Source organism: Vicia villosa, linkage group LG1, assembly GCF_029867415.1.
Source record: "Vicia villosa cultivar HV-30 ecotype Madison, WI linkage group LG1, Vvil1.0, whole genome shotgun sequence".
Lineage (NCBI taxonomy): Eukaryota > Viridiplantae > Streptophyta > Magnoliopsida > Fabales > Fabaceae > Vicia > Vicia villosa.
This window is the reverse complement of record NC_081180.1, coordinates 21347447-21359566: the sequence shown is the minus strand read 5'-3', so window position 1 is coordinate 21359566 and position 12120 is coordinate 21347447. Positions and strand designations below refer to the sequence as shown.

Here is a 12120-nt window from a genome sequence, read left to right as displayed (position 1 = left end):
TCCAAGGGTTGGCGCTTGCGTCAACTCGACATCAACAATGCTTTCTTGCAATGTTCACTTTCTGAGCAGTCGTGCGTATGCCAACCACCAGGCTTCACCGATCCATCTCATCCCAACCACGTATTTCGGCTCAACAAGGCCCTATATGGTCTTCGACAAGCACCGAGAGTGTGGTGCATTGAACTCCACTCCTTTCTACTCCAAATTGGTTTTGTCACCTCTGTTGTAGATGCGCCAGATGACATTATCGTCACTGGAATCACCGACACAATTGGCACCCAACTTGTTCAACGCCTTACTTCTCGCTTCTCTCTCAAGAATCTAGGTACACTTTCATATTTCTTGGGTGTTGAAGTCATCACACATCATTATGGCAACTTGCTTTTGTCCTAAAGAAAATATATCAATGATATACTCATCAAAGTTGGCATGGAAGATGTCAAACCAGTCACAACTCCACTCTATGCGTCAACTCCCCTACTCACAACAAATGCCTCTGGAGAATGTGCGTAACCCTTGTATCCATAGGCGATCAATCCATAAGCGATCAACTCGTCAATATTTTGACAAAGCCTGTCCACCATCCATAGTTTGAGTACATAATCAACAAGCTTGAATTTTATGTTGATATGTTCTTGTTAGACGCTGGCCTGAGGATCTAGAGGGGGGGTGAATAGATCTCACAGAGTTTTTCGGAATTATTTCGAACTAAAGCGAAAGCGGTTCTGAATCGACTTGCGTCTATTCCGGACCGTTATTGCAAGGGTTGTATATGTGACAAAACCACAAGATAATTGAGATTAACGATGAAGTGATATGTTATCGAATCAATACGTTTCACAGCTGAAAATCAATTAACTTCTAAATTGACAAACTTTGGTTTGCAATGCAGTAATAATGGAATAAGCAAAAAGACAAACACTTGGTGATAATGTTCAAATTGATGATGATTCAAGATGTGGTGAATTGTGATGTTTATGCAGAACCTTAATTCACAATTTTAACACTTGAATCGTTAATCAATTTTGCAATTATGACCAAATATGAACAGAACGTAAATGAAAAGATAAAAGCGACAAGAACATGATATTTGTTCAGGCAGTTCATCGATCGTCCTCGCTACGACTACGTCTGCCCCCAATTCCAAATTGAAATTGGGAAATCTTCCATTAATGTTGAAAGCAGTTTATACAAAGAAGAAAACAAAGCGATAAACAATAAACCGAATTTGTCGATCCTTTGAATCTTCTTCCCCCTTAATCTTGAGCCAGATCAAGGTGATCCAAGAGCTTCACTTGATCCCTTTTCTGCAGTGTCTTGAATTGCCTTGAACCCTTGTTCTTCAATCTTCACACTCAGATGGATCCTCGATGAAACCTCTTGATAAAAACCCCCAAGAAACACCTATCTTGGAGGACAAAACCCTCGGATTTTATTCACCAAAAACCCCACAAATCTTCACCCACTAGGAATCTTCAATTCCGTTCCATGGACGTTATCGAACTCGATCACTAACCCTCAACGCAAGAATGATTATGTGTAATTGTGTTGGAGATGACGAAGAACGAAGATGAGAAGACTTTGTGTATCTTTCAGTCGTTGGTGTTCTATGCAATAATTGAACCTTGGACAATATATATGAGAGCTTATCAGTTGGAGCAGAGAAAACCAGAAATTTTGGCATTTTTGATCATATAGGTCGACCTCTTGTGGTGCTTAGGTCGACCTAACATAGCTGCATATCCTTTGAATGTCTTTTGTTCCCAGTTAGGTCGACCTGTTAACGAAGTAGGTCGACCAGAATCCACTTCAGATGCGTTTTGGGGACCTTTCCTCAGATTAGGTCGACCTAGTTGTTGTGTAGGTCGACCTAGCAGAATGATGTGTAAATTTCTTCATTTTAGGTCGACCTGTGTTGGGAGTAGGTCGACCTGACTGCTGTTTTTCTGAGTTCCTCTTATTTTGCTTGTGTTGAGTCGACCTGTATGCATAGTAGGTCGACCTGCTCTGTTATGAGTGAGCAATGCTTGCTCTTCTTTGAGTTCTTCTGCTTGTACCTTGTTGCTTGTATGCTTGTTGAGTTTGCCATGAATCAAAAACATCTTTGTGAGTGTGATCTTGTATTCACATACTCCCCCTTTTTGATGATGGCAAACCGGTAGTAGAAGCTTTGGCAATAAGTGGTAAAAGCTCCCCCGTACACTCAGCATCTATTCACTCAGCTGAGCTCCCCCGTACACTCAGCATCTATTCACTCAGCTGAGCTCCCCCGTACACTCAGCATCTATCTCCCCCTTTGACAACATCAAAAGAGATACAAGAAAAACAGAAGAATAACGAGAGAAACATAGATAAAAATACCAGCATTCATAGTAATAAATAAAATGTAGATAGTGAAACCATGAGAACCAAACATGTTTTAATGCTACACTTCAACATACATGATAATCCAAGAGATTAACAAAAAAAAGCACAGTACGACAATATGTAAGAACATAACATAAGGATAATGAAATGAAATGCAATAATATGATGATATGATGGAGAATGCATCCTAACGCCTGCCCCTTCTTCCTCTTCCTCTTTGAAATGTATGAGGACGATCCTCTTCAACTTGTTCCAACAAATCAAGCACAGATAGATTGAGAGTGTTGAAGCTTTGGCTTATGTTGGCATGACGATGCAATGCCGTTTCCTCAAACTGATTCTGTCTTAGAGTTGTGTTGGAGGCAAAAGTCTCAAAATCGCTTTTGTGGTCTTGAACCAAGCTGTACAACGATTGATATTGTCGTTGTTGTTCGTCATAGCGATCTTGTTGGAGCTGTTGCATTTGTTGGAATTGGAGCTGTTGTGTGTCGAAGTGTTGTTGTTGTAGGAGTTGCATATTCTCTAACATGGAAATGATGTTGGTTTGATCCGGCGGAGGCGGAGCTGTGTATCCCCAAGGGATATCCTCTTGTTGTGGAGGAACATATCTCCAATTTGCATCCGTATCTTGTGCAACATCTCAAAATTTTCCCTACAATCAGGATGAACAAGAGCACTTACCGGTTGAGATGATGAACCAGAGGCAATTTCCTTTCCCTTTCTTGATTTTGGAGGCATGGTTGTTGAGTAGTAGAGTGAGAGAGATGATTTGTGACAGATTTTGTGCTTGAGGAATTAGGGTTGGCCGTACAAGTGATATGAGAATGAGTGGGAATGGAAAGAGGAAAGATTGGTTATGTATGGGGATGGGTCGGGTCGACCAACAAACCCAATTTTGGGAATTTTTACAGCAGTGGGTCGACCTAAATGAAGGCTGGGTCGACCTGACAGAAGCAGTGAGAAAAAGGATCAATTTAGGTCGACCTAAAATATGGGTAGGTCGACGTAACTGAGCATTTTTGGTTTCTGCTGAAAGTTTTCTTCTGTAGGTCGACTCAGATGCAAGGTAGGTCGATCTAAGTTGCTTCAAATGTTTGATATGCCTTAGGGATGTTACTATATGATGCATTTATGCTTAGTTACTTGCTTGTATGCCCAAAACATGATATGTTATGAATGGAGATGATAGACACATATATGTAATTGAGATATATGGATAAACATACATGAAGTCACTATAAACATGTTAATTGATAGCATATTATAGTATCAATAAAATTTTTGGAAGTGAACAATAAACATGTTACCGCTTTCTCAATGTGTAGGTGTTTTGTCATCATTATGTGGGATCTTCTTGTCAGTGTGCCACAATCCTAGATTTGATGATGAATTTGTCTTGATAGAATGTTTCATGTCTTGGTTGCTTGATTTTGCGAAAAACTCATCTAGTATCGATTACTTGATGTTCTCCCGGATGTGGGGCAGGGTCCCAAACATTATTCTGCTTAGAATAGGTTTAAATTTCCTTGCAATGCAATTTGCCAATTGCTCATCAAGTAATGCGTCCTTTGTGTTTTTCGGGTTAACTTGTATTTGTGATGTATCTTATACATTAGTGGTGGCCAGGTCACCTACATTTCCTTTGCCAAGTATAGTTCTTCGATTGTTGTCTTCATAGATGATATACCAAGAGTGATATGTCTTCCTTTATGTGTCTTGAGCATCAGCTATCAAGGGATCATCACCTTTCGACGATGTCAAGACATTTTTCCTGCAAAATTAATTTAGAGTGGAAGGTCCCCAATCTTCATTGGGTCCTAGGTGGTGAGTACATAAATTGTTGCACTTAGGCAACCATTGAAATACTCCTTTAGGAACTAAAATCCTCCTAAATTTGCTTTTTTCAATGGTATGACCCTTTTTGCAACAATAATGACAGGTAATATGATGAGAATATGCTGTTTTGCTAGTTGATACTTTTGGTACAAAAGTGTATTTACTATATAAAGGAGTATACGATCTTTTGAACTTATTTGGATCAACCGCAAAAGTCACTTTTGGTTGTAGAGCCTTGTCTAACTTGGCTTTTAGATCTCTTACTTCTTTTTGCCAAATGTGACATGTCTCACAACCAAACCATGATGTAGGATCTATTTCAACTTTATCCTTTTGAATGTCTAGCATAGATTGTTTTAAAGCTTCCATATCCTTTTCGGTTTTCTCAACTTTTGATTCAAGATATGAAAAGATTTTCTTATTTGAGGCCAAAAGTTTGAAAGCTTTAATTGCATCTCTATGTAATTCTTCAAAAGCAAGTTTTAGTTGAGAATGAGATACCTTATCTACGAGTTCAGGTTTAAGATGACTTACAACTTTCTTTTTCTTGTGTTGATGAGCCATAAAACATAGGTTTGCTGATTTTTCTTCATTGCTTGATGAGCTTTCACTAGATGAATCACTTTCCCATGCTATGTAGGCTCTCTTAGATTTGTTATGACCTTTGCTTTGGTTCTTCTCTTTTTCCTTCTTAAGGTATGGACAATCCGGTTTGTAGTGACCGGCTTTCCCACAATTAAAGCAAGGGCCTTTGATTTTTCATTTGTTGTTGTCATCTTGTTTGAACTTGTTTGATTGCTTTCTATAGTTGATCAAGCCTTTGTCAGAATGTTTTGCTCCATTTTTCTTTAGATATTTGTTGTATCTTCGCACAAACAGTCTCATTTCCTCATCATCGGAGTCTTCGTCATCACTTGTATCACTATCCTCTAGCTCTTGTCTTGAGGTCTTGGAGCTTGAAGCCTTTAGAGCTATTGACTTCTTCTCTACCTCTTTCTCCATGTTCTTTTCTTTCTTTGCCCTTTTCTCATGCATGTCAAGGCATTTAAGGTGTTGTTCATGTTCCTCTAGTTTACCAAAGAGAGTGGTAATGTCTAGGGTGTTTAGATCATTTGCTTCCTTTATTGCTGTAACCTTGGGTTGCCATTCCCTGTTCAAGCATCTTAAGATTTTGTTAGTAGCAACTGCATTGGAAACGGGTCTATCAAGACAATTTAACCGATTTTTCAGGTGAACGAATCTCTTCTGCATGTTTTCGATGGATTCACCATCTTCCATGTGGAACAGTTCGAACTCTTGAGTTAACGTATTGATCCTAGCTAGTTTGACATCATCTGTTCCCTCGTGGGCAACTTGCAATGTGTCCCACATAGCTTTAGCGGATCTACAATGGGAAACGCGATAGTATTCATCAACTCCTAGAGCTGAGATTAGAATGTTTCTCGCTTTCCAATCGTATGCATATCTCTTTTCATCTTCAGCATCCCAAGTATTTTCTGGTTTTGGAACAACTGCACCAGCTGCATTTGTCATGGTGATCTGAAAGGGACCATTGACAATAGCTGTCCAGATGTTCCTATCAATTGCATTGATGTGGACACACATACAATCCTTCCAATAGCCATAGTTTTCACCGTTGAAAACTGGAGCTCTATTGTGAGCCATCTTTCCAATAAGTGTTTCACGTAGCACGAAATAAACCAGAGCTCTTGATGCCACTTGTTAGACGCTGGCCTGAGGATCTAGAGGGGGGTGAATAGATCTCACAGAGTTTTTCGGAATTATTTCGAACTAAAGCGAAAGCGGTTCTGAATCGACTTGCGTCTATTCCGGACCGTTATTGCAAGGGTTGTATATGTGACAAAACCACAAGATAATTGAGATTAACGATGAAGTGATATGTTATCGAATCAATACGTTTCACAACTGAAAATCAATTAACTTCTAAATTGACAAACTTTGGTTTGCAATGCAGTAATAATGGAATAAGCAAAAAGACAAACACTTGGTGATAATGTTCAAATTGATGATGATTCAACATGTGGTGAATTGTGATGTTTATGCAGAACCTTAATTCACAATTTTAACACTTGAATCGTTAATCAATTTTGCAATTATGACCAAATATGAACAGAACGTAAATAAAAAGATAAAAGCGACAAGAACACGATATTTGTTCAGGCAGTTCGTCGATCGTCCTCGCTACGACTACGTTTGCCCCCAATTCCAAATTGAAATTGAGAAATCTACCATTAATGTTGAAAGCAGTTTATACAAAGAAGAAAACAAAGCGATAAACAATAAACCGAATTTGTCGATCCTTTGAATCTTCTTCCCCCTTAATCTTGAGCCAGATCAAGGTGATCCAAGAGCTTCACTTGATCCCTTTTCTGCAGTGTCTTGAATTGCCTTGAACCCTTGTTCTTCAATCTTCACACTCAGATAGATCCTCGATGAAACCTCTTGATAAAAACCCCCAAGAAACACCTATATTGGAGGACAAAACCCTCGGATTTTATTCACCAAAAACACCACAAATCTTCACCCACTAGGAATCTTCAATTCCGTTCCATGGACGTTATCGAACTCGATCACTAACCCTCAACGCAAGAATGATTATGTGTAATTGTGTTGGAGATGACGAAGAACGAAGATGAGAAGACTTTGTGTATCTTTCAGTCGTTGGTGTTCTATGCAATAATTGAACCTTGGACAATATATATGAGAGCTTATCAGTTGGAGCAGAGAAAACCAAAAAATTTGGCATTTTTGATCAGATAGGTCGACCTCTTGTGGTGCTTAGGTCGACCTAACAGAGCTGCATATCCTTTAAATGTCTTTTATTCCCAGTTAGGTCGACCTGTTAACGAAGTAGGTCGACCAGAATCCACTTCAGATGCGTTTTGGGGTGTAAGTTATGTTAGTAGCGATATATGGAGAAATGCATAATAGGAAATCTCAATTAATAAAATAACTTACAATATTTCATTTCTTTTTTATTGGTATTTTTTATAAACATAAAATTACTTTTATTTACAAATTGATTTTGACTTTTCTTTTCATCTTTAACAAATACTAAGCAGATGTTAAAATTATTAATTTCATGTAAATTTTTTTAAATTAAATTTATTTTTTCATATAATATTTTATGTGATGTTGTGTGTATTCATTCATATTTCTTTCATAATCTTTTGTATCTAATTTGAAAAAGTTCCTATAAAACCATTATTACCCTTCCAATTCATAATCATCAATAAGTTAAATACTACTGATATTTTATTTAATTAATTTTTTTTTGATACATACTTAATTAGTTTGAACATATTAATATGTTTTTTAACTACTATTTGTCACATGTGTAAAAAGGAAAATCAGACACAAGAGTGTCCGCTTAAACCAAATCATCAATCATAAACTTTCAAAAGATACTAAATTTTAATTTCACAATTTTAAATTAAAAAAAAATCAATTCTCGTGAAAAGAATCAACTCCATTTAAGTATTAGCACAAAAATCAGACACGTTAAATATATAATAAAAAATGTCAGAAATAGCTTTCTAGACTAGCAGTATGCATCAAATAATATGCTCAGCGCCCAGTGCTTATTCATCATTCAATTAAACAAACAGAAAAAAAACATTATAAAAATAAAAAAGAAAACAATAAAAAAAATAGAATATTGATTTGGATCCTCAGTGATTATGCTTATAGTTGACATCAAATTAATCATTCAGGTCTCAAAGATTTCATGCCATCATTGGATCCATCACATTTCATCAAAAACAGATTAAACCAAGCGTAACCTAAGATAAAGAAAATTGGGGGAAATGGTGATTTAGCAGTCTGTTTATTCACTGCACCGGTGGAAATCACGACGGCGAAGCGACTCAACACGGCTGCGAAAATATATGCCTCTTATTATCATAGAAGATGAGATAAACCATGAATCACTGGAAAATGATTCAAAGACATCTCAAGAGGCAATTGAAAATATCTGAAACCAAATTACAATAACACAACGATATTAATAAAAAAAAACGATGAATTTAAACAACGAAGAGAAAGAGAGGTTTGGGGATATTTCAGCTACAGCTACAATATGTGGTTAGGAGGAGGCGTTCTTCTGAGATTTATAGCGAGAATACTTGAATTAGGGTTTTCTTTTGCTTTGTGGAAAGGACTGTAAGAACCTCCGTTTATTTTTCTATTACGAGTTTGCCCTTACTTTCTTTAAAAAAATTGTTGGTCAATGAACTAGAGATCCGAAGGGCCTCCAAACAAAAGGCCCAGTTTGAACGCTTCAAAAAAGAATACTTCGTATCCCCACAATTTTCACAAATTCAAATTTTCTCCATACAAATTTTTATTTTAAGATTATATGAGTCCTCTCCAATTTCGAAAAAATTCAGAATTGAAATTTATTATTAAAAATATATTCTACCAAATTAAAAAAGATTTTTAAAAATGTTAATTTGTTCCCTTTTTTTTCCCATAGGCTAGGCTTAAAAACCAAAAATAGTTGAAATTGTCTTATCAAACATATATTTTTATTGGCACCAATGAAGATAGTTTATGTAAAAGTGAGAAAGGCCAACAAGAGGACAAGGAGCGAGGCGACTGGTTGTCCGAAATGGGCCATAAAGATGCCCAAATCTTAATAACCACCCGCCTGATTGGACTTAGTATATCCGAACTATTTTTCACTTGTCTAGTAGACGTGGGAGATGACATATCTCATTATAACAAACTGGAAGAACTGGTCAAAGGAGAAATAACTCATTCCTCCCCGTGATTTATTAATGCAGGAGGAATAACTTCCCTTAACACTAGACCCATATGCCTTTATAAATACATCAACCTTGGGGATGAGGAGGACATATCACAATCTATACATAATAACTCAATAAACACAAATATTTCCTCCTCGGATGAGCTTGATATCTCCATAGCCAAAACTCCACCTAAGGTATTTATTTATCCCCTACCAATGTAGGAATACCACACATTATATACTTTTTTACTTGCAGGCGCCCAGTAGGCCAACATAACTATCCGCGATTATATCATGTGTGTACATTTAAGCCTAGGTAGTGGACTTATCTCTCAATGAAACTCATCCCACAAAGAGAATATACATTATATAATGAATATATAAATGCAATAAAAGCGATCAATAAAGCAAGTAAAGCAATAAAGATGAACACCCAACACACACAAGGAAACAAACAAAATTGGGCTTGACTCGCTTAGGAAGTCCCCAAGAGAGTCGTCGGCTGTCGTGCCGCGAAAAAATACAGAGTCGCCACAACACTTTATTTAGCCCAAAGGGAAAGGGAAACATCGAGAAAACCCCTAAAAGTGAAAGAAAATGGTCTCGCAACCAAATTCGAGTTCGGGAGTACCTTTCACATTTGTTGTACTCAATGGGAACCGTTTTACTTATTTTGCGTGTAAGGGTGTTGTTGTCTAAAGGTTACTTGCTATATGGTTATTGGATTTAATTAAGGGGGAAATAAGTTTCAAATTAATGAGCTCGCCAAGATTTCTTGAATCATGTGCCTACATATCCTCAATGTGCTCTGATACTTTGAATTCCTCAAGAATTCATCTTTTTCGCTTTGATATTGCACACTATTTAGAATTTGAGAACTTTCTGAGTGAAGTAGTGGTAACATATGCTCTGATACATTGCATGTTTGCTATGATTCAACGAATGTTTTAGAAGTTATGAACTCTATGAAAAATATGGTTAAATCAAGATCTGATACCCCACATTGTTTAGAAGTTGAGAATTGTCTAAAAGTAAGGTAATTGAGTGTTGATAAATAATAAATGTTATTAAGATTTGATGTGTGATCAAGTTTCTGAAAGAACCAATGTTATAAGTTCTGATGTTTGATGTGAGGCATCAAGATAGTTGCTAAACAAGGTTTTGATACTCATAGTGTTTTGATAGCAAACCAGGTTTTGTCATACTCTGATGAGACGTTAATGAGGAAGTATTCCTTTTATATGTTACTTTTTGTACTGTAATTTTTTTTTGTGAGTCTTGGGTTCAGGGGGGACTCTGAACAAGCATAAACGAATTTTGGGTATTAACATATATTCAAGGGGAGCTGGTTAGCTTTTATGAATTTTGAGTTCTAATGGTGATTGATATGTATGAATTGTTCAATCAAAATACATGGTTTTGTCATCATCAAAAAGGGGGAGATTGTAAGAACAAAGTTGGTTATGCCACTGGCCTTAAGTTTTGATGATAACTTAACATGTTATCTGAAAGAACAATTGTGTACTAATGGTTTCGTTCTAGTGTGTATCTTTTGCTAAACAGGTAGTAAGAAGGTGTGTAACATCATCAGATTCTGAATTCAACACTCTGGAAGAATACCTACGTGTGTTACAAAGGAAGACAAGATTCTGAATGCTACTTCTGCAACGGTTCTAAGGAACATTAGTACAATAGATTTTGATCGTGTCTTTAGCAAGGAAGCTTTGGAGGCCTTCTGAAGCTTTGCTTATGTGTTGCATGTTCTGAAGATACTGAAGACAAGGTTATGTTGAACAAGTTTTAAAGATCTGAAGACATTACTTCGATGTCCTGTGTTTTGAAGATGCTGAAGACAAGGTTCTACTGAACAAGTTCCGGAGATATGAAGACATCTCTTCTAAAAACCAAGTGTTGAAGACTTTGAAGACAAGGTTCTGCTGAACAGGTTCTAAAGGCTCAAGTTCTGATGATTCTATAACATGCTTCAATTAACATACAATCAGAAGTCTCTGAAGACTTGGAAGATAAAAAATGGCTCGCATATGATGATGAGCATAAAAGTACTAACGTAAATTGTGGCCTTTACTCTTATAGGATGGCGTAAGAACAATCTTATTTGTATGTGTTATCTACCATTCCCACCATGATCGTTAAGGACTTTATAACTATATTTGTATTACCTATTCTACCCTCTAACAGATCTATCCTTCTCTATAAAGGAATTCATTGGAAGAATTTGAATGCAACTAATCAGTTCTACAAAACTATACCAGAGCGGTGCAAAAACTCTGTTAGAGATATTATTTGTATAATTTTGTATTTTTAGCGAAAAATTTTTATTCATATCTTGCTTTCAACACTTTCATGTTGCTTAAAGCATCTTTGTATGTATAATTTTGTAATCAACCAGTGTTTTAAAATTCGGACCGGTGATTGACCCGGTCAATGCACTGGGTTAATGGGTCACTGGTCGGACCAACGGGTCATTAATTAACCCGCATGGTTGTTGACCCGGTCCTATAAAAAATATAAAAACATTATATATATATATATATATATAATATATATATATATATAATATAATATATATATATATATATATATATATATATATATATATATATATATATATATATTATGTGCATACAAAAATTTAGTTATATCAAATTAAATTAAAATTAAATTTATTTCAATAAAAAGTGGTGTAATTAATCTATTATAATTTAATTAGATGTTCTAAATTTGAATCCAACTTTAAAAATACTTATTAGTTTATGCTAAAAAAATAATAACAAACTAATATCCTACTTTATCACTATACACAAACATCTCAGCGTACTATAATTATTATATATTTATTTAATACATTAAATTATAATAAGTATTTATTTTAATTTAAAATATGAATATATATATATATATATATATATATATATATATATATATATATATATATATATATATATATATATATATATATATTAAATTAATAATTACAAGAAACATAAAATACTGTTTATACATTTCTAAAATAGATTTCTATAAGATATAGATAGATTACATAGAATTTAGCTCCAATTCAATATAGAAACGCTAACGCTATAGCGGTTAATCCAATGGAGCCATGTATTGTTAGTCTCCAGTCA

General features: G+C 35.6%; 2 non-coding genes across 2 annotated transcripts; both read right to left on the bottom strand.

Moving 5' to 3' along the window:
* Positions 1-7743: 7743 nt before the first annotated feature.
* On the bottom strand, positions 7744-7820 carry LOC131645566 (small nucleolar RNA snoR118). The gene has a single exon (XR_009297168.1). It is a non-coding gene; the product is annotated as a small nucleolar RNA snoR118 (small nucleolar RNA).
* A 71-nt stretch (positions 7821-7891) lies between these two features.
* On the bottom strand, positions 7892-7965 carry LOC131645457 (small nucleolar RNA R66). The gene has a single exon (XR_009297077.1). It is a non-coding gene; the product is annotated as a small nucleolar RNA R66 (small nucleolar RNA).
* Positions 7966-12120: the final 4155 nt, after the last annotated feature.